The 24507-nt window shown below is 40.4% G+C and overlaps 1 protein-coding gene across 2 annotated transcripts in view; it reads right to left on the bottom strand.

The window, feature by feature from the left end:
• The window catches only part of RAB3C (RAB3C, member RAS oncogene family), a 283731-nt gene that overhangs the window by 236865 nt on the left and 22359 nt on the right, over positions 1-24507 (bottom strand). The gene's annotated exons all lie outside the window — the stretch shown is intronic.

Raw genomic sequence — 24507 nt, 5'->3', positions numbered from 1 at the left:
CTATGCTTGTGAGGGTATTTTTAGAGTCGTGCATTTCAGCTGAATCTTACATACCACCTCAAGCGGGACAACCCAAATAACAACAGCACCGAGCATCACAGTAATTATTATTTATAATTACTTCCTCCCAGGATGTTGGTTCATAAATTTTAATGAAGCTCTTTTCGTGGTGGTGACTGTCAACCTTCCTGGCATTTGTGGGACAAAGTTTATCCAAATAGAAACAGTGTAGTCAAGTAATTTCATAGCCTGAATCTTCCCTCCTCACTCCACCCCAGAGGTTATTTCAAATGCAGAGCATTTGAGGGGAAAGAAGAGGTGATGGTTATCCTACTTGGGAAGTTCTGACATGCACACATTGGCTCCTGATATTCATCTGCCTGGAAGGGATATAGACTGGTGCAAAATAGCTCCTGGGCAGACAGACAAATTTACTGCCAGCAGCTAGAAACTCATTCTTTATAAGAGCTGGGAATGAGCTTGACTCCAGGAAAGGAATCAGGAGAGGCTGCTCCACTTTTTTCACCTCTGTTTTCATTGCTAGCTGGAAAGAAAGAACGTGAGAGAGAAATAAAGACAATGACCCTAGGAACAGAAGCTGTCTTTGCAAAAAGAATATGCAGCATGAGTGAGTTCTTACATTATACTTAAGCGTGCAGTAGATTCCATTTAAGTAGAAAACTTCTCTAGTGCCTTTAAAAATCATTCATTATTTGCCAGAATCTGGGGACACAGAGATTGGAAAGGCCGGGAATCCCTGATGATCAAGCATCATCGGGGAAGAAAGAGGAAACATCTTTATAATTATAAAATAAATCTTTGAGAAAATATGATTTAATTTCATCCAAGTGCAATTAGCATATATGTTTTCGAGAAGATATAATTTGAATTTGAGTTCCTCCAAAAGCAGAGCCTGGGAGAACTTGAAAGCAGGTGGTTTATTTGGGAGCTAATCCTGGGAAACAGAAGTGAAGGATTAGGGAGAATGAGGCCACAGAGGAGGAAAAAGACAGTGTAAAGGATTGATCACCAAGGTCACTGAGGTAAGAGGGTCTGGCTGTTGCTATAATCTTCTGAAAAGCACCCAGAAAGACTTCCAGAATTGTCCACCTCAAAGACAAGAGGCTGGAGGACTCATCCCCTGGCCCTGGTCCTCTATTAACTGAGGGTTGGTGCAGGGTTGGGGTCATTCCTGGCGCCGCACTTCCTGGCTGTGCTCGCAAGCATGGACTTACAGAGCTGCCCTGTGACAGCAAGGCCCCGGGGAGAATGCAGAAGGCCAAATGTGAGGGCTTGAGGTGGAACAGCAAGCAGGCACAGATGGGCCCACAGCAGCTCACCATCTGGAGCAGGCCAAGGCGATGGGCAGGGGCCTAAGAGGCGTCTGCTACACACACCCACTCGAAAGGAAACATCAGTTCAGAATACTGCCAACTGCATGGGGCGCTTCTACGTGTTCCACACCCTTCCTTCTTAAGGTGTAGACACATGTGATGCCCCAGGGGACATATACTATCTGTTTCCTGCTATTTTCAATTCTGAATTTTGTATCCGTTCTGACATTGTTGCTGTACAGTTTCCTTAGTCTTTAAGATTTCATTATACTTAACACCTACCACATCTCGTTGTATTGTAATGTGGGTTATAATTTTAATTATTTGTAAACTTGATTTATTTATTTAGAGAGAAAGAGAGAAGGGGGAGGGGCAGAGAGAAAGGGAGAGAGAGAATCCCAAGGAGGCCCCATGTCGTCAGTGGGGAGCCCGAAGCTGGGCTCTACCTCATCAACTGTGAGATTAGGACCTGAGCTAAAATTAAGAGGCGGATGTTTAATTGACTGGGCCACCCAGGCACCAAGCAGGTTATAATTTTAAAAGAAAGACATATTTATTATTTCCAAACGGTTTTGACATTAGGATGGCTGGTCCTTTGGAACAGTTACTTTAAAGGAAATAACTGAGAGATGTGACTCTATAAAAATGAAAAAAGAAAAAAAGTATGCCAAAACACGCCACAAGCAAAATGAAAGGCAATTAGTAAAACAACTTATTTGTGGAAAAAACAAGCTTATTTAAAATAAAAATGTATCACAAATCAATAAGGATAAAGATATACAGCACAAAGATCAGTTACTTATATAGGAAAAAAATTAAATTGGCAAATAAACATTTGGAAGACTCTCCAGCAGATGACAGTGAAAATACAATAAATTTAAAATTGGTGATTAAGGGGCACCTGGGGTCTCAGTCAGTTAAGTGTCCGACTTCGGCTCAGGTCCTGGTCTCAAGGTCCGTGAGTCAGAGCCTCGTGTCGGGCTCCGTGCTGACAGCTCAGAGCCTGGAGCCTGCTTTTGATTCTGTGTCTCTGTCTTTCTCTCTGTCCCTCCCCTGCTCATGCTCTCTCTCTCAAAAATAAATAAATATTAAAAAATTGTAAAAACATAAATAAAATAAAATTGGTAATTCAAAGAATGATCTTGTTGAATACTTCAGGATTCAATGAAATAGACATCTCCCACCCGGTTGTTAAAAGTATACAATCATATTACTTTGGACAGCAACTTGGCAACAGTAATTTTAAAACCCCAAAATTCTATTTCCTAGAATCTATCCACCCACATGAAGAGATAAATGAAGTAAAGAGGAATCAGTGCAAAGTCCCATTATTTAAGATGGCAAAAGGAAAATTCAGAGGAAAAAGAAAACTAGCAATATAGGACTGGTAACATAAATTATTCCTACACTGCTACTTAAAATCAGGCTTTCAGAGTATATTTAAATATTTTAGAAAAGGTTCAGAGCATATAAGTGAAAACACAGTTGCTAAGATAGTGTGTATTTTGTTTTTAAAGTATGGTATATGCACACAGAAAAAAATTGGAGAGTTACTCATTAAACTATTAACAGCTATCTTTGGGTGGTAACATTTCTGGTGATTTGTTTTCTACTTTTCTTTATTTGCTTATTTTCTACATTGCACATATGTACTTTTAAAATACTAATCAAATGCTTTCCTTTTCACAAAATCTACATTAGTGTCAAAATTAATTATGACTAAGCCTTGAGTGGGTGGCTCCAACTACTTTTTCTGTCTTCCTCCTTTTCTTCCAGGAATTTTCATCTTCTACAAGAATGTATTAATGATACATTCAAAGCTTAAAGAGTTACTCTAAGTTCTATGTCTGTTTTTCTTCAGTTAAGTCCTTTTATAGGAAAATTTCGGCAAGAATTTGAAGGTGTCAGGGATAGAAATCCCAGCTCCTTTAGAGTTCTAGCACCAGAATACACAAATATAGTGAATGTCTACTCATTCAGAAAGACAGTGAAAGCAGGAGAGAAAAGGGGAAAGCAGAGAGAGAAGGCAGATGAAGAGAAAGAAAAGCAGGTACAGAACTAAAGAACAGAGCTTCGATGTTCGACATTTGGTTTTTGTCCTAAAATAAGAAAGAGTATTAATCATTTCAGTTTTCCAAATATGAACCTCTGGGTAGAAGAAAACATCAGGAGTGGGGAACCAAAAGAGAAATAGCAAAATCCACTCAAACTAGAAAGTAAAAAATGGAAACAACATGCTTTAAATAAAAGAAATTTAATGATAATGGGTTCCCCATGTGCCCACATCCTTTCCACAGGTACAGTCCTCTAAATGTAACTGGCACCAAAAATGCAAGTTGATTTGTTACCAGGAGTTTCTTTCCCTTTTTAAAAAAAAATTTAATGTTTATTTATTTTTGAGAGAGAGAACAAGAGAGAGAGAGAGAGAGCAGGGGAGGGGCAGAGAGAGATGGAAACACAGAATCCAAAGAAGGCTCCAGGCTCTGAGCTGTCAGCACAGAGCCTGACATGGGGCTCGAACTCATGAGCCACGAGATCATGACCTGAGCTGAAGTTAGGACACTTAACCGACTGAACCACCCAAGGGCCCTAGGAGTTTCTTTCTTAATCATACTTCTCATTTCCATATGCTCTTGTCAGTTTTTCCAATGTTTCAAGGTGATGTACTGAATATACAAAAATTATACAAAGGCATAAAATTAAGAAGAACACATATCAAAGGCTCTGTCATATTCAAAAATGAGAAGGTTGAAAATTCTCATAAGCTCTTTCTTTTTGGTGGTCTGTCATTGCCAACATTGTCGACTCAAATTCATTGCAACAGTGTTCCCCTGGGAGTTGAAAAGGAGACAATTCCAAGGATTATGATTCACCATTTTGTAAATGATTCATTTGTCATCCTGGCCTGGCAATTTTTTTTTCCTTTGTGTAATCTTTCCTTAATAAAGGAGGCTGACAAAATGATCTTAACAGAATTGAAAATGCAAGTGGGGGACACATTGGCTGAATTTGGGATCCAAAAAATGGGTGGAATATGGGGAGTCAAATCAGAAAACTTAAGAACATGCGTGCAGGCAGATCGATCAGGTGAGGCAAAATAAGGAACAAGAGTACAAAAGCAAAGTGATGGCTAATTAAGAAGTGTACATACAAAGACATGTGTCCAAAAATAGGACTCAAAGTTCTGTCTATGATGGACACTTACTCAGAATCTAAACTACATACAGACATTAGGTATTCAGTTTTTAAAGGGAATGATATGCTAAGGAAGGAAATCTAGACGGGGACCCACCTACTAGAGAACTGGGATGGTGGATAAAGAAACCCAGAAATTTCCAGTTTCTACAAAATTGGGATCCCAGGAAGACCAGGTAGAAGATCCATTTGAGACTGAACAAATGAACAAGTAAGTTTACATTTCATATATTCCCTTAATCTAGGAAAGATTGGTCTCAAAGAAGGGGTGGAGTCAAAATAATAAGTAATTATTTCAGCTTTTCCAAATTTGCAGGCTTGAGAGCTATAGGAACATGAGATAGGTAATTAACATGTGCTGCGTTCTCTGTGGACCTCTCCCTAACTTTCCTAATTTGACATTTTCTTTTTCACATACTCAGACATTTCCAATGCCTTCTTCTAACCAACTCCCAAAATGCAACTGTACATTAGACAAGCAGAATTAAATAACATGTTAGCATAGGCATAACATGTGTCCCTTGCTATTATCTCCTGCTCTTCCCATTGCCAAATGCTATGTATTGTCCACTGTCTAGTGAACTACACTCTCCTGAGTTCCCTGTTAGCTATGCTGTGATCATGGACTGCCTTCTTGAACTATACCAGACAGCTTATTTCCTTTTCCTTTCTGTGTCAGGAAAGGAAGCAGAGGCTAGAGGACAACCATTTAAGAGGTAAAGTATGCTCTAGAGTGCAGCCTCAGAGGTTAGGAGAAGTCAGGGAAACTTTGGGGATGTACCCACCCTGGTCCTAACAGGTACTTATACCCACCAAGACACAAGTGGTTTCAAGGTCCAGATGCAATTAGTCTGATTTTGATTCCTAAGATGACAATCGTGTCTGGCTAAAAAATATCCAGTTCTGTAGAAACCATTCCTGTAAAAGCAGAGATCTATTGTGCATGCCAGATGACATAACTTTATAAAACAGAAGAAAAACAAAACAACAACATCAAAAAAGACCAACTTTTCATGGAGGTAGGAGCAACCTTTATAAGTCATCAGTTCACTACTCTGCATTCTTTAAACTATTGACGTTTTTCCTTACACATGGGACCACAGCTTTTCATCTGGCCATTTTAGTACCACTCTTCCTAGTCTGTCCTCAGGGAAAATAGATAGAGCTGATAAACTTTACATACAACACATCAGTATCCCAGTGTTGTATCTCCAGGACAGATGGCTCAAATGTCTCATCCATTTAACTCATACTTAACATAGTATGAGTAGTCATACCTCTTGGAGTATTCTTACATCAAGCATCCCCCTTTCTAGGGGCACCAAAATTGAATTAAATCCAATAATGCACTTTTACCAAAAAAGTGTTGCTCTTTTACAAAGGTCCCACCCTCCCTATCTGTATCAGTGATATTTTAGTCCGACTAAAAGCCTTGATCTCAAGTGACTATGCTTTCTGTAATAAAGATCAGCAACCCCCAATATATTTTCACTACATTGCCTCGAGTTTCTTTCCACTGCCTTGGGAAGCAAGTCTACACAGGGGTGGGCCTAGGTTGGCCTCTATAGGTGCTACGACCCTAAGTTGAATAATGGACGGTCCATGACCCATAGGCGCTCATAATTTAATGGAAGAAAAAAAAGTCAAAAACGAAATGACAGATTATTCATGTAAATATCAACTAATAATATGACTTTCAATAGTACATTTTCACCACACTATTGAGTCTTCATCACACAAATACACACCTTAGAAGATTAAGGTGCTGGCAGATTCCCCTGTGGGTGAGGTGTCCTTAATCCGTTGCCTCCCCCTCCACTTTCCGTCCTGTCACTTAGTTTTAAGAGGCCGTGGGCTCTTTCTGGAAGAGTTGCCATCCCCCAGGAGGCACGCCTCATGGACAGGCAGCTAGAGACATATCCGTGTGTTCTCCAGGCCCTGTTCTAAAAAATACTATGGACAGTTGTGCTCTCCCTGCCTTCATCCCAGTAAGGGGTCGGGATGCTGAAGGAATGGGACTCGGCTTCCAGCCCTGCTTGAAACAGATGAGTTTCCTCTACTCATTGGGATTTTGTAACACCTTCCTTTGAAGAAATGACTCCATGATTAAAAAAAAAAACAAAAACAAAAACAAACAAACAAACAAAAAACATTTAAAAATCACTGTGGTAAATGCTGAAGAGTTTGAGGAAATGAACCTCTCTTTGTTTGAGATTGAGTATTGGAACCTTCCACCATTTTAGTTCATGACATATTCAGAGACATAAAATAGAAAACTGAGCTGAAGGGGAATGGAGAGAGAATACTTCTAAAAGACCTCAGTATCTAAGAGTATATTGAACAGAAGGGAAAAGAAGGAATCAAAAGCAAAGTTAGCCACCAGGGAGAAGTCTGACTATATTTGGTCTTGAGGTGAGGGAAGGATGATCGGCAGATAAGGAAAGAGGAGAAGGGAATGAAGCAACAGGTAGATTCGCTGGCAGGCAGAGTAAGTTCAAGGCCTTGAAGCTCTGATGCTATTCTTCCAAGCTCAGATAACACTCTGTCTCCAGCCATCCAAAGGACAGGCCTCCAGCTGGAAGCCACATTTGAGTCAACCTAAGGCTGTTTGCTGACTTCAGATATCAGGAGGAAGTTTGAGCAAAGTATCCAAGCCTGCCATCCCAAATCCATCCTTAATCTTAATAGACTAATGTAGACTTACTTTCAGCTCTGCATGAGCAGACACAATGTGACAGGAGGTACTTTAGGGGCAATTGAGACCCGTTCCTTAGAACAGCAGTTATCAAACTTTATTGCATCAGGCTCACCTGGGAAGGCTTTGAGAACTCTAGATTCCCCAGTTCTGTTCACAGAAAGATTCTGATTCTGTGGGCAGGGGATGAGGTTCTCCAAACGATTCTGACAAGGGTCTGCCTCTGGGACCACACACTCTGGGGACTCTCTCTCTGGAGGAGCCATGGTTTCTGTGCTAAAATCGTTCACTAGACACTCCTTTGGGAAACACTGGTGCTGATAAACCCCGGTGGATCAAAACCGTTCAACCAGGCCCCTGCCACATACAGCCTTCTGTGGTTATTTTCATACATGAATTTCTCTCACATTCTGAGATTAGCCCATCTGCAAACTCAAGAGCCTCCCAGCTGTAGAATCACCTTCACACTGTTTGAATAGGTATCAACAAAGCCAGGCTAAAGGTCTCAGCACGTCTTGCTTTTCACCAGCCCCTGAGTAAGGAGCCTGCCCTTTCATCTCCGTGTTTAAGCCCTTTGGTAGCTATGTTGTTACAAAACTCAATTTAGAATTTCACTCTCAAAACCAGACCCACAGACCTTGTTAGAGCATTCACAGAAGCTAGCCAGAGAGCAGAGTGAGAAAAACACATTCAATTTTCACTCTCTTGTTCCCAATAGGTTATAAATTTATGAAGAATTAAGTGGTAGAGATGAAATCTTCTGAGCTTTGTCCTGACCCAGGGGTTAATTGCTTTGCAAAATATGAAGGAAAACAAAAACACTACTGTACTATTTTCTTAAAAGAGGAGGACAGATCTCTTGGCTAAAGTAAAATGATGTGATTTCTGTAAGTCCATTTTCCCCTTCAACTGTCATAAAGGGTCAACAGTGTGCCTTAAGAATCTGGGTCAGCCTTTCACACAGCTGGTCTAAGTTGAAGAGTCCAGGGAAGGTGGCCTCGGTATGACATTTGCTGCTGAAAGCCCCTCAATTCCTTTAGTTAACAAGCTATTGTTTTAAAATTCAAGTACCCTTAGAATGTTTGTGAGTTTAGACTGTCAGTCACATGTAACTCAGTGTAAATTAATATTTCTAATTTCTAAAGTTTCTAATAAAATTTGAAAGATTTCAAAATCAAGGATTTTGATTTCACCAGCAAGGCTCTCTCTCTGGGAATATGGCCAAGAAATCAAATGGTTTCTCCAGTTTCTCAGTTTGTAAACCAAGTATGGGTTGGAGGATGGTCCACCATACTTGTCATCCACCTCCCTTCCCAGAATTAGGGGAGAATCTTGCTCCAGTGAGATAGATTTGAGCAGGACCTACTTTCCAGTCCATTGACTTACTGTTGTTGTACCATAGATAACAGCTAGGTACAAAATGCATGGGTATGAGCTTTCGTTTACTCATTCTCTCATTCAGATACGGCTGCAAAATAAAAACTGCCTTCTGGTTTGTCCTCCATTTGCAATGGAGCTCTGAACCTCAAACCTGGTTTCCAGGAAAGCCATGTATTGTCAGAGGATCTCCTTTCTTTCATCTGCCTGCATGTGGGAGTATAAAGCAGTACCTCTCTATAAAGATGTACCTTTCCAAATATGGGTCAACAATGCTGTAATCTCCTGCTAATAGTGTTCACAGTTTTTTGAGGCCTAGAGGAGTGGTACTCAAAATGTGGTCCGGGAGCCCCCAAACCCTTTCAGAAGGTCCTGAGGTCGAAATTCATTTAAAAATAACACAAAGCTGTTATTTGCTTTTTCCATTCTCATTCTTTCACAGGTGTACTGTGGAGTTTTCCAGAGGTGACATGACATGTGTTATAGCAACAGACTGAATGAGCAAACAGATATGAAAATCCAGCTGTCCCCAGTAAGCCACATATTAAAAACATTCGCAAAAATATAAAACAATATCATTCTTCTCACTTCTTTTGTTTTTCAAAATGTAGCCATTTTTCATTAAAAGTATGTAATTTATGTTTACACGCAATATGCTGTTATTTTAAAGTGAATTAATATTTAAATTTTTTCAGCTTTAATTTCTAATATAGTAAATATCAATAGATATCACCTACATATCCATACAAGCTCTTTTGGGTCCTCAATAATTTTTAAGGGTGTAAAAGGGCCCCAAAATTATGAGAACCATACGAGGCACATTACACATACTATCTTATTCTGCAGAATAACCCTACAAGGCAAAGATTCATATCCTTATTTTATAGAAAATGAAACCAAGACATAACAGAGTTAAATAATTTTCCCAGAATGAAACCACCAGACACCAAAACCCATTATTTCTTCTTGTGCTCTTTTGTTGCTCTTATTAAAGCTGGCCTTGTGTTTGGCTTACTTATGAGACTGAATATACAAACAGACAACGGGCAGACCATACGTCAAAAAAGAACTTATACCCACAACCTGCACCAACCTGTCCAGGAAGCCAAGCCTCTTATCTTCAATAAGCAACCAAGGAAGCCAGTCTGCTGTAAGTCAGACTTACAGAGAACCAGATTGCTACCTCTACTGACAATCCAGGAAACTAAATAATTATTTCTGTAACAACTGGCCCCAAAAGGTCAGGACTTGATTAATAACTGGCAGTTGTCCCCACTTCCAACTTAGGAGGAAGCCAAACATGTATCCCTAACCAGTGATAAAGGATGCCCCACTTCTAGTTAGTCCATGTACAATGTCTCTGCCAATAACTTGCAATAAGGACACACCTGAAGACTTCCCCTTCCTCCATTAGAAAGCCTTCCTATTCCTCTGCCTGCCTTTCAGTCTCTGCCAAAATCCAAAGGATGGTGGACGACTCCCTTGCTGTATCAAACTCAATGTAAATAGCCTTTGCTTTCCTCATTTGGTTGCTCTTCACTTATCTCCATACTTGCTTTGATACCATTATCCTCTAAGTCGCCAAAAGATAGGAAGCTTAAAAACCCTTGGTTCCCTCTCCTCCAGGGTTTAGCACTTTGCACAACACATAGCAACCACTATGCCTAGTCATTTAGGACAAACACACACTGTGTCACTAAAATACAGTGACTGCCTGGTGACGTGGCTATTCTCTCCACACTGCCTAGATGAGGAGAGTTGTACCCACACAAACTCCCACATCACTTATTCCCAAACATTTGGGCATGTGAGACCAAAATAATATAAATAATAAATAAATACATATGGCTACTGTATTTATGAGAACTGCCATATTTTTCCTAAGAAAGGGTTTTTTTTTTTAATTTTTATGTTTATTTATTTTTGAGACAGACAGAAACAGAGCATGAGTGGGGGAGAAGCAGAGAGAGAGGGAGACACAGAATCGGAAGCAGGCTCCAGGCTCTGAGTTGCCAGCACAGAGCCCCACATGGCGCTCAAACCCACCAACAGTGAGATCATGACCTGAGCCAAAGTTGGACACTCAACTGACTAGGCCACCCAGGTGCCCCAAGAAAAGTTTAAAAAGAAACCCACCGTCTATCAGATTACCAAAAGAGTGGGAAGAAATTAATTAAAATAAATAATATTACTTTAATTGTAGAAGTTTCTTAAAATTGAAGAATTTAGCTTTCTGAAGAAACACATTGCCTTGTTCTTCCTTTGGAGACACATGTGTTAGAGCCCAGCGTGGGTCACAGTTGGCATTTGGGAATATGCTTATGCAGCCTCACAGAACAGAAGGGCCAACTCCAAATTCTGCAACTTGTGCATCACACAGGTTTTCCCCGCCTCTCTGTGACTGAACCATATACCTCGATGGCTTTTGTTGCCAAAGTTCCCAGACCATTTGCATTCCCTTTACAGAGGATATGGCACCTCAGAGAGGATTCGATAAAGGCCCTGGGTTCACTGGTATTTTTTTCCATGCAGACACTCACTCAGTTTTGAGTGAACATTAATGTATTTCCTTCTGAAGCAGACACGAATGGCTGTATAGTGTTCAAAGTGCCAACTCATTAGCAGTATCTTGAGCTTTCAGTAAAATTATCCAATGAATGCCCACTGGAACAATTAAGAAGGACCATATGGATAGTCAAAACAAAATAGAACTCTGAAGTGTACATTATTCAAATTATCAGGAGTATGAATACATGAACACCATACCATATAACATGTATAATTCAAAGTTTCTAAAATGTGCATTTGGGCTCTACACCTTATTTAAGAAACGAACAGTTTTATACAGAAAATATTAATCCCAAACTATCTTCATTGCACTAAATATGTGCCTTTGCCTTTCCAGACCCTCACTTTATCCAATTCCATCCTACTCTGTGCTGTGGGGGCCTAACCTCAATGAACCGCTAAAACAGAGCTATTTTGGGGGCTCCTGGATGGCTCAGTTGGTTAAGTGTCTGACTCTTGACTTCAGTTCAGGTCATTATCTCACAAAATGTAGGATCAAGCCCCACATGGGGTTCTGTGCCAAAAAATGTGGAGCCTGCTTAGGATTCTCTCTCTCTCGGGGCGCCTGGGTGGCTCAGTTGGTTAAGCGTCCGACTTCGGCTCAGGTCATGATCTCACGGGTCCATGGGTTTGAGCCCCGCGTCAGGCTCTGGGCTGATGGCTCAGAGCCTGGAGCCTGCTTCCAATTCTGTGTCTCCCTCTCTCTGCCCCTTCCCCGTTCATGCTCTGTCTCTCTCTGTCTCAAAAATAAATAAACATTAAAAAAAAATTTTTTTTTAAGTATTCTCTCTCTCTCTCTCTCTCTCTCTCTGTGCCCCTCCCCTGATCGCACTCTTATGCGTGTGCTCTCTCTCTCTCAAAATAAATAAATAAACATTAAAAAAAAAGCAGAACTCCTTTGTGGGCTACTCAGGAAAGGGGGCTCAGCCAATGACAGGTACAGGTGAAAGGTCAGAGGGCAGGAAGAATGAGAGGTCTGGGCATTTCTTCCTTTGGCCCCTTCCCTGCTGAGCCATTGATTGGCAGAGGCTGTGCTATTCAAAGACCAAGGCTCCAGTCTACAGGGCCTCTTGGGCTCATTCTACCTATATAGCTACAGCTCTTTCTGGTTCCCATTCCCGTCAGTCCAAGTGGTGGTAATAGCCCTGCAGTCTGCAGCATCCCTGAGTGCAGCCCTAAATACTACAGATACCTCTGCAAAATCAATAAACTGTCCTCAATTGTCCAGTGTGTTTCTCTCCCAAACCCTGTTGATACATTCACCCACTTCAACTCTTTATAATCTTGTCTCCCTTGTTCTTCTATTTTTAGGTTATACTCTATAATTTTGCCCCTGATGCTTGATAGACATTCTAAGATTGATTAAGCTGTTTTCAAAGATGGAAGATTTTTGAACTTTTTGTGGAGACCTTGCCTTCCATTTCTTCGTAATGATTAGCAGGCTGAGCAAAGTGATCTTTATCCACTGATGCTTATATTGCTATTTCTTTTTTTTTTTTTTATTTTTTTTCAACATTTATTTATTTTTGGGACAGAGAGAGATAGAGCATGAACGGGGAAGGGGCAGAGAGATAGGGAGACACAGAATCGGAAACAGGCTCCAGGCTCTGAGCCATCAGCCCAGAGCCCGACGCGGGGCTCGAACTCACAGACCGCGAGATCGTGACCTGGCTGAAGTCGGACGCTTAACCGACTGCGCCACCCAGGCGCCCCTATTGCTATTTCTTTTAACGTGCTGATTGAGTTGCCACTGTGGTATTGACCAGGACTAGCAAAGTTAGGGTTATGAGAGCAAAAGTGGAAGAGAAAACAAGAACATCCCTAACTGAAAATAAGTACTATCCAGCTTAGGAAATGCTGTACTTTCTTCCTTAAATCTGACTTGGGAAATAAATATGGAGTAATTAGGGACACCTGGGTGGCTTAGGTGGTTGAGCATCCCTCTCAGCTTGGTTTCAGCTTAGGTCGTGATCTCATGTTTCATGAGTTTGAGCTCTGCATTGGGCTCTGTGCTGACAGAATGGAACCTGGTTAGCATTCTCTCTCTCTCTCTCTCTCTCTCTCCCTCTATCTCTATCTCTTTCTCCCTCTCTCTCTCTGTCTCTGCCCCTCCCCTGATTGCTTGCTCACTTTCTCTCTCTCTCTCTCTCTCTCTCTCTCAAAATAAATAAATAAAATTTTAAAAATCATTATTAAATAAATAAATAAATATGGAGTAATTAAAAGCTTCATTTGTACCCAGATTTAAGCTGTGTTTATACATGCCAGAACGACTAGTCAGTTCAGTATCACTTTAAACAAATCGACAGAAAAATAACAATGGGTGACTTGGTGACAGAGGCATAACTTACAGCTAAAATCAGTAACTGCCAATGATACTAGGCAATATCCTGAGGAAATTATTCCCTGTGTTTTAATAACAACTCTCTATGAATTCAGTGATTTTTAATTGTTTTTGTTACAGAGAAAGATACCAATTTTATGAACACTTAAACAGCTGTATGGGTTTGCCTTCCCTGTACAGTTGATGAGTTTATCTAAATGTAAAGATGGCTCAAAAATACCACAAAACAACTCAACAACATGGCTGACTACCCCTGGGCATATCAAAATTTCCTCTTGGCTGGTGAAAGATCCCCAGGTGTCCTAAAAATGCTTCACCTTGTCAATTTGCTTGTATATTTTATCACCATGTTAGAATACCAAAATTAAGTTCTTCATATAAATGTCTGCCTATTTTGGAACTAGAAATTTATTTGCAGTTACAGAAAGTATGGAGTAAGACCGGTGATGTCAATATTGGAAAATGCAGGTGGAAAGAAATAAAAATGACTTCTTTATTGAGCACATTCAATGCATCAGGAACTATGCTAAGTATTTTATAAACATCATTTTATTTAATCTTTACAAAAAGACTATAAGCAAAGTATTTTTATTTTCCCCAGTTTACAGATGGGAAAACTGAGGCACAGAGAAGTTAATTAATTTGCCCAGGGTCACAACAGAAGCCTTAGGACTAAAATTTGAACTCAGATAGCCTAGCTTCAGAGCCCATTTTTAATGACAAAACCACTAAGTAATATTTCTGATCCAAGTAAGTCTAGAATAGGCCTAAGGTTAAAATAATACCAATGTGATCAGGCAGATTTAACATTTTAGGTGATGACTACATGGAGACAACAATACAGTAGCAAAGGGAGGCTTCTGAGAGGTCGAATTAGACTTTCCAGCATCCTCAAACCAAAGCTCATGCATATTAATAAAAAGATTCTCTTACTCTCACCTTGGGCCACTGTGATCTCAAGTCACCTAATGACAGTGAATGTGATTTATAAAATGATATGATGGAGGTAAAAAGTTTAGAATGGCAAAGGAAAGCAACTAGCAACATGAAGGGAGACAAAGTGATATTGAAGATATATATATATATATATATATATATATATATATATATATATATTCTATATAATGGCCTAGGGGCACCTGGGTGGCTCAGTAGGTTAAGCATCCAACTTCAGCTCAGGTCATGATCTCAGGGTTTGTGAGCTCAAGCCCCACTTCAGGCTCTGCACTGACAGTGTGGTATTCTCTCTCTGTCTCCCTCTCTCTCTGCCTCTTGCTCAAAAATAAATAAAATAAATAAATTTTAAAAATATATATAATAAAAAAATAGAATGGCTTAAGACTAGAGAAAATATCTGGTGACCACTGAGTAGAGTAGTCATGTCTGAAGGGTTCATTCTGATAATCCTGACAGTCCAAAACAAATTGACTCATTTTTCATGGCCTCTTAAGGTAAGTAAATGTACAACAAAGAAAGAGTTTAATTACAATGTTTAATTTGCTTAAAGTTTCCGCAATTTAAATAGTCTGGAACTGAACTTATGCCGAATCCCCATTCTCTGCTACCAATGTGGCATTCCCATTTTCAAAAGGTTTGAGATCAGCATTCTTGGCTAGAAGTCCCTGTGTGAACTGGGCTGATTGGAAGATCACAAAAGATATCAATCTGGATGGGATATATGATTATGACACACTTCTGTAAAAAACTTACTCCATTGATTTTGGATACTTCCTGATTTTTTTCTAAATCAGGGAGTTAAAACATTGAAAGTTACTCTAAAAAGCAGTGGAAAAAGCTATGTGGCCAGGAGAAAACTATTTAACCTCTCAGAGTCTTGGTTTCCTCCACGTTTAAAAAGATCTCTATAGATACCAACATTCCAAAGTTGTTGGAAGTGCTAAAAATATAATCTGCTCAGTGGCTCACCCAGAGCAATGCCTCAGAAGTGGCACCTACAGAGAGAGGGTGCACCAAAATGGGTTCATAAAGGCTCCAAAGCTGGGCGGCTCCCATTCAGATCTGCTAACTACCTGTTAGCTGTGAGACCTTGGGTGAGTTATTCACACTCTCTGCCCCTCAGTTTTCTCATGTGTAAACTGAAGACAAGAATGGCATCTTGTGTCATAGTTTTTTGTGAGGCTTACATGACTTCACACCCATGAACGTGTTCCACTACACCTGGCACATTAGGGATCGCTCAATGTCATTTGCCCCAGGAAATCTAGAGTCCTGCCCCAATGTCCGTTCTCTATCCTGCTGGCTCAACACACCTTTACCCACACACTCCGACTGTACGTTCCTCTCTTGTACTAGTTGTAACTGCTTATCAGCCACATGCGTCTTTCAGTCCCTCCAGAGAAGCAGATAAAATTTCCTCAAAATAGTGGTGAACTGCCATGAAGCTGACAGAAGATTAAGCTTTAGGTTCCTTCTAAGGGGGGCCAGTAATAGGTTCACATGGTCGTCTGATTTTTGATACTTTTGCAATAGTAATGCATTTTTATACTTGTTCCTTAAAGTTTTTTACCAATCTGTCAAAGCTATAGGCTCCAATAATCTAAATCTACACCTGCTCAAATGGGAGGCAAAATGGGAGAAAAGAGAAGATCTGATAAACAAAGAGTAAGCAACAAGCACTCTATATGAAGCTATAGTGGAAAAAAAGCCCAGAAAGCAGAAACTTTTGAAATGGGGGGTGGAGGGGGGGGAGGGAAAGAGGGGAGGGGAGAGAGAGACACAGGGAGGAGAGAGAGGAAGGGAACATGAACACTCATCCTCACTCTTCAATGTTCAGCTCCTTCTCATCCTTTGGGTCTCAGCCCAGTTACTTCATATAAACCCTTCTTGACCATTTAACAAAAGCAAACTTCCCTGCCCTTGTTGCTATCTTTCATTTGTTATAGTGCTGATTATTTATCCACAACACCATCACCATCAGATTTTCTGAGCATTTACTTTCAATCTCAAATTCCTTCACAGAGTCAATGTCTTATTTATTGAGTAAAAACTCAATAAATGTTGGTTGAGTAAATGAATGAGTGAATCAATGAGCAAATAATTCTATTTCATTTGTCAGTTTATGGCTCAGATGTAGACACCCTCAAGAAATCTTCCCAAAGTCCCCAAGACTGGGTTAGGCTTCTTTCCTGTGTAACCTGTGTTCATGTCTCCAGAGCATTTATCACAGCAGATGGAATTCTCTCTTCACTCTCTACCTCCCCACCAGACAGTTGGCTCCTGTGGCAGACCCTGTGTATCCTTTACCATTACGTCCCCCAGCACCTACCACAGTGCCTGCCACAGAGTAGCACCCAGCATATATTTGATCCAATTAAATTATTTGTCTGAAGGTTGGTACACTATTTTTTTTAATTTTTTTTTCAACGTTTATTTATTTTTGGGACAGAGAGAGACAGAGCATGAAAGGAGGAGGGGCAGAGACAGAGGGAGACACAGAATCGGAAACAGGGTCCAGGCTCTGAGCCAACAGCCCAGAGCCTGACGCGGGGCTCGAACTCACGGACCGCGAGATCGTGACCTGGCTGAAGTCAGACGCTTAACCGACTGCGCCACCCAGGCGCCCCACACTATTTTTAAGAAAGAAGAAAACTAACATTTACTGTTAGCTCTGTGTCTAGTATTGAACAATTATAAAAAAAATTATTATAGCAAATACCTAGCAGATAAGGGGTAGGTATTTTCTTTCATTCACAAATGAATAAAATTTATGAAAAGGCTCAGAAAAGTTAGGGCTTGAGGTCACAGCTAGTGAGATCAGAATCAGCATGTGATTCCCAAAATGTCAGACTCAAAAGTGCCCCCTCCTACTGTTGGGCCACTCTGCCCCTTGGGGACACTCACTCAATGATCCACAGGAGGCCCCTTTCTTGTGTTTGTTGTCCTATCTTCCCACATAGCTGGGCCAGGAACAAAAGTCTTTAGTATTTTCCCTACTTTGTCAATGTTGAGAAAGTGTTTTAAACATGGTGGGACTGCAGGAGTTGCTGACTTCAGCTGCCTGACAGGGTGTACGTTTTCATGCATCTTAACACTTAGCACACAAGCATCAGCTTCCTCTCAGGAGTGAAACCCAATATTACCTTTCTCAGTCTCTCAGGGAAAGAGCAGATGCTAGGTTAGAACACATGCGAAGGGGGAAAAGAGCATACAAGTGACAGTACCAGCAATGGTCTTGGCAGCTGCCACCAGCTTCAGTGGTTCTCTTGAGGAACTCACCTGGGTAGAAAAGGGTGGTTCCTTATAAATAGATGAAAAAATATGAACACCATCCTGAAATACATGTGTAGGGTGACTAGGTTAAATGAGCACCAAATGCAAAGATTACAGGTAGAAATATTTTCTAATTCCATTTTACTCAGTCTCTTCTTTCTGCCCTTTCTTGATATGCATGTTCCCATCCGTGAAAACAGGCATTCCAGAAATGTACAGGAAGAAGCTAGTTGAATGTGTTCCAATCCATCCTGCTGTGTATATCTATGTGTTTTAAACACAGACAATGCACAGCCCACTCATGCTGGTGGATAGTAAGTTAAAAGCAAAACAAGTGATTTCTTTCTGTAACTATAAATAATTTCTTAGAATAGGTAATCAAGAAATAGGAGAAAATATAGAGTAATTATATAGTGTGCAAAAGTACTTGCTAAGAATTAACATATGTAGGATTTTAGACTGAATAACCTAAAGAGCTCAAAGAAATCACTTGGCCTCCCTGGACCTCATTTATACCATGTGATCAAGTACACGAGGGCTTTGGACTCCGTGCCGTGCTGGGTATGCCGCCTCTAATATATCCTAGCTATGACCTTGAGAAAATTCCTTTATCTTTCTGATTCTCTGTTTCTGCATCTATAAAACAGGGCTAATAATACCACCTTCCCTTGTGGGAAAAAATAAGTTCTAAAATGCATAAAGCATAAAGTGTTTCCTTTGTGGGTAAAACTGGGTTCAGTAAATGATGCTATTATCAGTCATACCATCAAATGAGGAGTTAAGCCAGAAAATGTGAAAGATCGTTTCCGGATCCAATTTTCTAGGTCTCCAAATGCTCACACCAGGAAATGCACTGAGCCTATGGTAAGAGTATTTGAAATCACAAGAATTTGACTCAGTAGAATAAATGAAAGAAGCCACCCCTGGGGCTCCAAGACCCGCCTTCTTTATTAAACATGTGTTTCATTTTCTATATTCTGATGTGTTGACACCCAGGGCCTTGTGGACCCTGGAGGGACTGCCCTTCTCAGAGTTAGCCAACTCCTAGAGATATTAAACAACTCGCCAGCTCACTTTTCTGATGCAAAGGAACGAATCCAGAGCTCATACCACCAACCACCTCTCTTACTGGGCTCTAACACTTTGAGCCACTATCCACCTCCCTTAATCACTCCTGAGCCAGATAACCAGTGTCTCTATGTCCCCTGAGCAGACATAGGGTCTGCTGAAATTATTCAGACTAGCAATCCTAAATCTGCTGTGCCCAGTCATCCCACAGAAACCACAACAGAGGCTCTTATCACACACCCCTAACAACCTCCTAATGCACCCTGGTGATTCACCTCATTCCCCTTGTGCCTCCCTCCTCTAGCCCATGCGTCCTTCTCCTGGAAACCATGAGTATAAAAAACTATCTTCTGTTTGTTGTTAATGGCAGTTGTCTCCTGATCTGTTGGCCTGGCCATACTTCAATAATAATAAAACCTGTATTTTCAAACACTGTCTTCCTCCGTGCCTCCCCTAGGGAAGCAGGACTTAGGTCCCTCTCTGGGTTTACTAGTTCATCTCTTGCATTAGATTCTGACTAGTTCCTACCTGAAGACATGGTTACAATACGGGGATCAGAATCCCCTTTAGATGCATGTAGTCCAGCAGCACATACTTGACGAACAGATGGAACCTTTGAGAAAAGGAAAAGGTGCCCTTTAGGAAGAGCACAAGGCTCAGTAAGTGGAGAAGGGCCCCACTTGACCCTTTGGTGGGTGCCCTTGCGCAGTATACAACGTGCATCTGTGTGTGGCAGCCCTGGACTCTGAACATGCTGAGAATCAGTTTCCAATCAACTCAGCCTGGCCAGAGCTTCAGAAATGAAGGGAGGAAGAAGGGGAAAGAGAGAAAAAGGAAGGAGAAAGGCACAAGGAGTGACAAAGAGCAATGAAAACAGTAATGCCCTCTGCCTTCTGCCTACCTGGCTCCTGTCCATGTAAAACCTATATTACCCAATTAAGCTATGGCTTTTCCAAGTTAAGTCTTCCACTAGTTGGAGTCAACCCTGATTTTAGGACTTAAAAAATGCAGACCCAACCGAAAAAGGATATCCAGGTGCTTTCTTCAAGCAAAGGAAGTTGCTATTTATTCAGGAGAATCACACTGTCAAGTCTGGCTATCTACACAGTCTAATTGCAATAATTGTCAGCACATTCTGCTTTGCAAATTGCTATAAGCCTCACTGCTCTCATTTTAGTAATCTAGATACTAAAAATAAATATAGGTGATATTCTTCGTAATTGATGCTATTTTTTTCAGTCTTCTCATTGGGAAGGCATCCACTTTACACAGCTTTTCTCAAAGCTAAACTATTTTTAAAATGAGAAGCAAAATAATATAGATCCCAGCTGTGAAATATTTTTCATTAAAGTGACAACCACACTATATTTTCCCCCAATATATTCATAATAGCATTAAACCGACACATAAAAAATTAAAGAACCAGACCAAATACTTGGAATCCCTAAAATTTTGAAAATTTTTGATTTGAGAAGCATAAAAATGATAATAAAATGAAAATGCAGTAAGAAATATAAATTCAGTGAAGGATAAAGGGATTCATAAATATACTAATGGAATACAAAGTTGGTAAATAAGTACAAATGAACATTTCTCTAAACAAGTTTATTTCAAGGCAGTAATGAACTTCCACAGAAAGGAGGTGTAACATGTCCATGAAGAAATGTCAGTGGTTTCTAGTAGCTGTTAAAACGCTTTATTTGCATGTGAATTGTTAAAAATCCAGTAAGTAATCCAGTTTGTGGACTCAGAAACTCCGGATGCAACACATGCAAAAAGCAAACCATCAAGAGGAACGGGCAGGCACTTCCTCCTGATATTTTAGAAATACTTGAGGGGCGCCTAGGTGGCGCAGTCGGTTGGGCGTCCGACTTCAGCCAGGTCACGATCTCGCGGTCCGTGAGTTCGAGCCCCGCGTCGGGCTCTGGGCTGATGGCTCAGAGCCTGGAGCCTGTTTCCGATTCTGTGTCTCCCTCTCTCTCTGCCCCTCCCCCGTTCATGCTCTGTCTCTCTCTGTCCCAAAAATAAATAAACGTTGAAAAAAAAAATTTTTTTTAAAAAGAAATACTTGAAATCTGGCCTCAAGTTGGATGTCCCTGAGCCTGGTGGATTCCACCGGCAATCAAGTAAACTTATCAGAGGGATCATAACACAGCATTTACCTTGAGAGTGAACTTGGTGTAGTAGCAATCAGACTGGCTCAACTAGCAGGAGACCTGCTCTGGTACTAATTGTAAGGTAAGGCCAAATATTTATCTTCTCTAAACACCTTGGTTTCCTAACCTGGAAACAGTCCTCTTAATGGACACTTTAAAACTAATAAAGTAAACAGAATCATATCAACATCCTCAGCCTGTCCAGGTAAAGATATGGAACTCTCAGCCCTACCCCCCTGACCGCTCGGAGGGGAAAGGTGCTGCAGGCTGAGTTAATCACCAACTGCCAATGATTTAATTAATCATGACAATCATGCCTGTGTAATGGAAGCTCCATAAGTATCCTAAAGGATGAGGTTCAGAGAGCTTCTGGGTTGGTGAAAATATCAACGGTCTAGGAGTATGACATGCCCAGAGAAGGCATGGAAACTGTACCTATCCTCCTGCCCTGAAACTGTCCTACTTTTCTCTTCTGTTTAGATGTTACTCAGTTCTATCCTTATAATAAACACATAATAGTAAGTAAACTGTCTTCCTGAGTTCTATAAGCTATCCTAACAAATTATCAACTCTGAGGGGTGGTGTAATGGGAACCCCCCCCCCATTTGGAGCCTGTATATCAGAAAAACAACAGACTTGTGATGGGTGTCTGAAGTAAGGGACAGCAGTCTTGCAGAACTGAGCCCTTTACATCTGGGGTCTGTGGTAATTCCAGGTAGTAAACATCAGAAATGAATTAAACTGTATGCAGCCAGGTGGTGTCCACAGAGAGATGAAGGATTAACTGGTCTAGAAAACCCACACACTTGGTTTCAGAAGTGTTGTCAGTAAGATGATTGTGGACACCCTAATGAATTAGTTACAAATTAATGTAAGTACAGAAAAATATTATAAGCTGGGAAAAGTAGTTAATGGGCTATTAAATACTAGGAGATGAAAAACTGTAAGTGCCAAATATATTCCCCCAAAAATGATTTATTAAAGTTGTTATATAACAACTAATAACAACTATGTTATTTAAAATTGTTAAATAACAACTATGCTATACTTACGTGATAGCATCAAGCAAGGATCCCTAGAATTACTGTAGGTATACCTATTTTTAGGCACACCACCCTATTTCTCTTTATCCTATCCTCCTCTGCATGCCTCAATTCACTGAAATGGCCAAACTTTTTCAAAATTTTCTTCGACATCCCAGGATACATCATTTAAAATTGCCATCTCCAGAAAAACACCACCATATTCAAGAAAACTTCATAATTTTGTCAGCTTGGTAAAGGGGAACAGAAGCCCAAGCATTAGGCTCTGATAGACGTGTCCTGCAATCAGTAATTCATTACATATGATCTTGGCAAGCTACTAAACTTGCCCCACCTTCAAATTTCTCAAGTAAAATAAGAAGAAGAAGAAATGCAAAGTTGAATTGTTTCAGGAATTAGAGGTAAAGCATAGATAATGCCTGGCATATGGTGTGTGTTCAATAAATGCTAGCTATATATAATGCTTATGCAGTAGGTGTTTGCTTGTAAGAGTATATGACTACTCCATATTAATTTCTTTTTCCAATTATACTTTAAGTTCAATGAGCACAAAATCTTTTTATAGTACTTCTTTGGAATGTTTCACAGTCTAGTAGACCAGTTGGTATGTAGTAGTGTAAAACCCATTTTCACACCCGTGAAATCACAGGTGCATTAAGAACTCCTAATTTCCCTAAAGAGGAAGAGAAGAGACTGCTTTAGTTGCAAAGATAACAGTGGCCACCAAACCACAGTTGTGACTAAGGAGAGGGCAAGGGGAAGGATTCCTGAGTTGCTAACCCGTGAAGGAGTGTATCTGTATCCACAGAATGGGAGAATGGAAGCCCTGCAATCAAGTCCTGGGCTGGACTGGGCTGTGAAGAGAGTTGGAGGTTTGGGGAAAATGGTAGATTACGGAAGATTTGATACAAATTTAAAGAGAGTTATATGTGAGAGCTTTTTTGTTGTTGTTTTAATGTTTATTTAGTTTTGAGAGTGAGAGAGAGAGAGAGAGAGAGTGGGGGAGGGGCAGAGAAAGAGGGGGGCAGAGGATCTGAAGCAGGCTCTGCTGCGCTGACAGCAAGAAGCCTGATTTGGGGCTTGAACTCACAAACAAGGAGATCATGACCTGAGCTGAAGTCAGATGGCCAACCGACTGAGCCACCCAGGCTCCCCTTTGTGAGAGCTTTTTGAGTGAAGTTGTGGGAAGTGAGAAGCATGAGGAGATCTTTGAGGCAGCTCAAAGATCTGAGGCTTAAGTTAGCTCGGAGAACAACTTTCATCCAAATGTAAGACCTATACAGAAGTAACTTAATTTCAACCCCCAAGAAAAGTCAATGAATCAGCTCTGGCATCATAGTAGCATTGTGTACTTTGAAGAAAATATTTTTAAGTACGAAATACTTTATAATTCTCAAAATAATTTATGTTATTTGAAATATATCTTTTTTATATTAAAAACAGATAATTATGTACCTCTACAAATCATTTCTGTCAAAAACCTACATTGAGAAGTTACTAGAGACTATTAGATTGACTTAACACACGAAGTTGGCGTTTTACCTAAATGATCATGACAGCCATCTTTAAGCATCTGTAAGGTATAAGGGGAAACTAGGAGCTGTCAGCCAAAGGAAGGACTGTTATTTTGGCAGCAGAAAAAACATGGTCAGCGAGTTGAGAGATGTGTGGTTACAAAATTAATTTAATTTTCAATTCACCAAATCTCTTCAGAGTTGAGGGACCTTTCTTAAGCCTGAACATGAGAGTCACAGTGATATGACAGTTGGTTACTTAAAGCTCAAAAGGAAGAGAATGAACCAGGACCCAAATGTGAAGCAATGAACATAGCTCTTTCTATCTCCATAGACAGGGCTGTATATTTAAGTTCCAAAGAGGTACCCTCCCAACAAAAAGGGCTTTGAGGACTGGAAGAGTAGTGAAAGGTCCTGAGACAACTTTTCCAAGCTCTTACACCAGTTCTGTTTAGACTTGGATGACTCCTGAATTACAATAAATAAAATAGTAAGCTGCCCAAAAGGATACCTGTCTGTGTGCATACCTACATCTTTAAAGTTACACCTAAGAACTTTAAGATACTTAAAGGTCACTCGGTTTATACCGATATTTTAATAAAGTGGTATTTATTTTAAAAAAAAAGGTTTATATTTTGTACTCTAGGATTTATCTTTCTTCCAGTTCTCCATATTTGAGGAGGGAGATTTATCATCAGTCCTACAGATTACCCCTGAGGCCAGTGCAAAATAGTAGTAGATATCAGAATTATCTCAGAGGAAGGTGGGAAACATCTCTTGGGAGGAAATACCTGTTCACAGCTTAAGTTAATTTGAGTGGCAGAGGCACAAATAAACAGGGGAAAGGGGCCAAAACACTGCAGAAATGCTCCACACCATTGTACCCATATATTCCATGATATACATAAAATGCTTACTCCACAAATCTCTTTTGGTGTCACTAAGTTTTATTTCATTCTTATATTACCTTAAACCTGTTACCC

This window comes from Leopardus geoffroyi, chromosome A1 (genome assembly GCF_018350155.1).
Source record: "Leopardus geoffroyi isolate Oge1 chromosome A1, O.geoffroyi_Oge1_pat1.0, whole genome shotgun sequence".
NCBI classification, from domain to species: Eukaryota; Metazoa; Chordata; class Mammalia; order Carnivora; family Felidae; genus Leopardus; species Leopardus geoffroyi.
The sequence above is the reverse complement of the archived record's forward strand: the minus strand, read 5'-3'. Positions and strand labels throughout refer to the sequence as shown.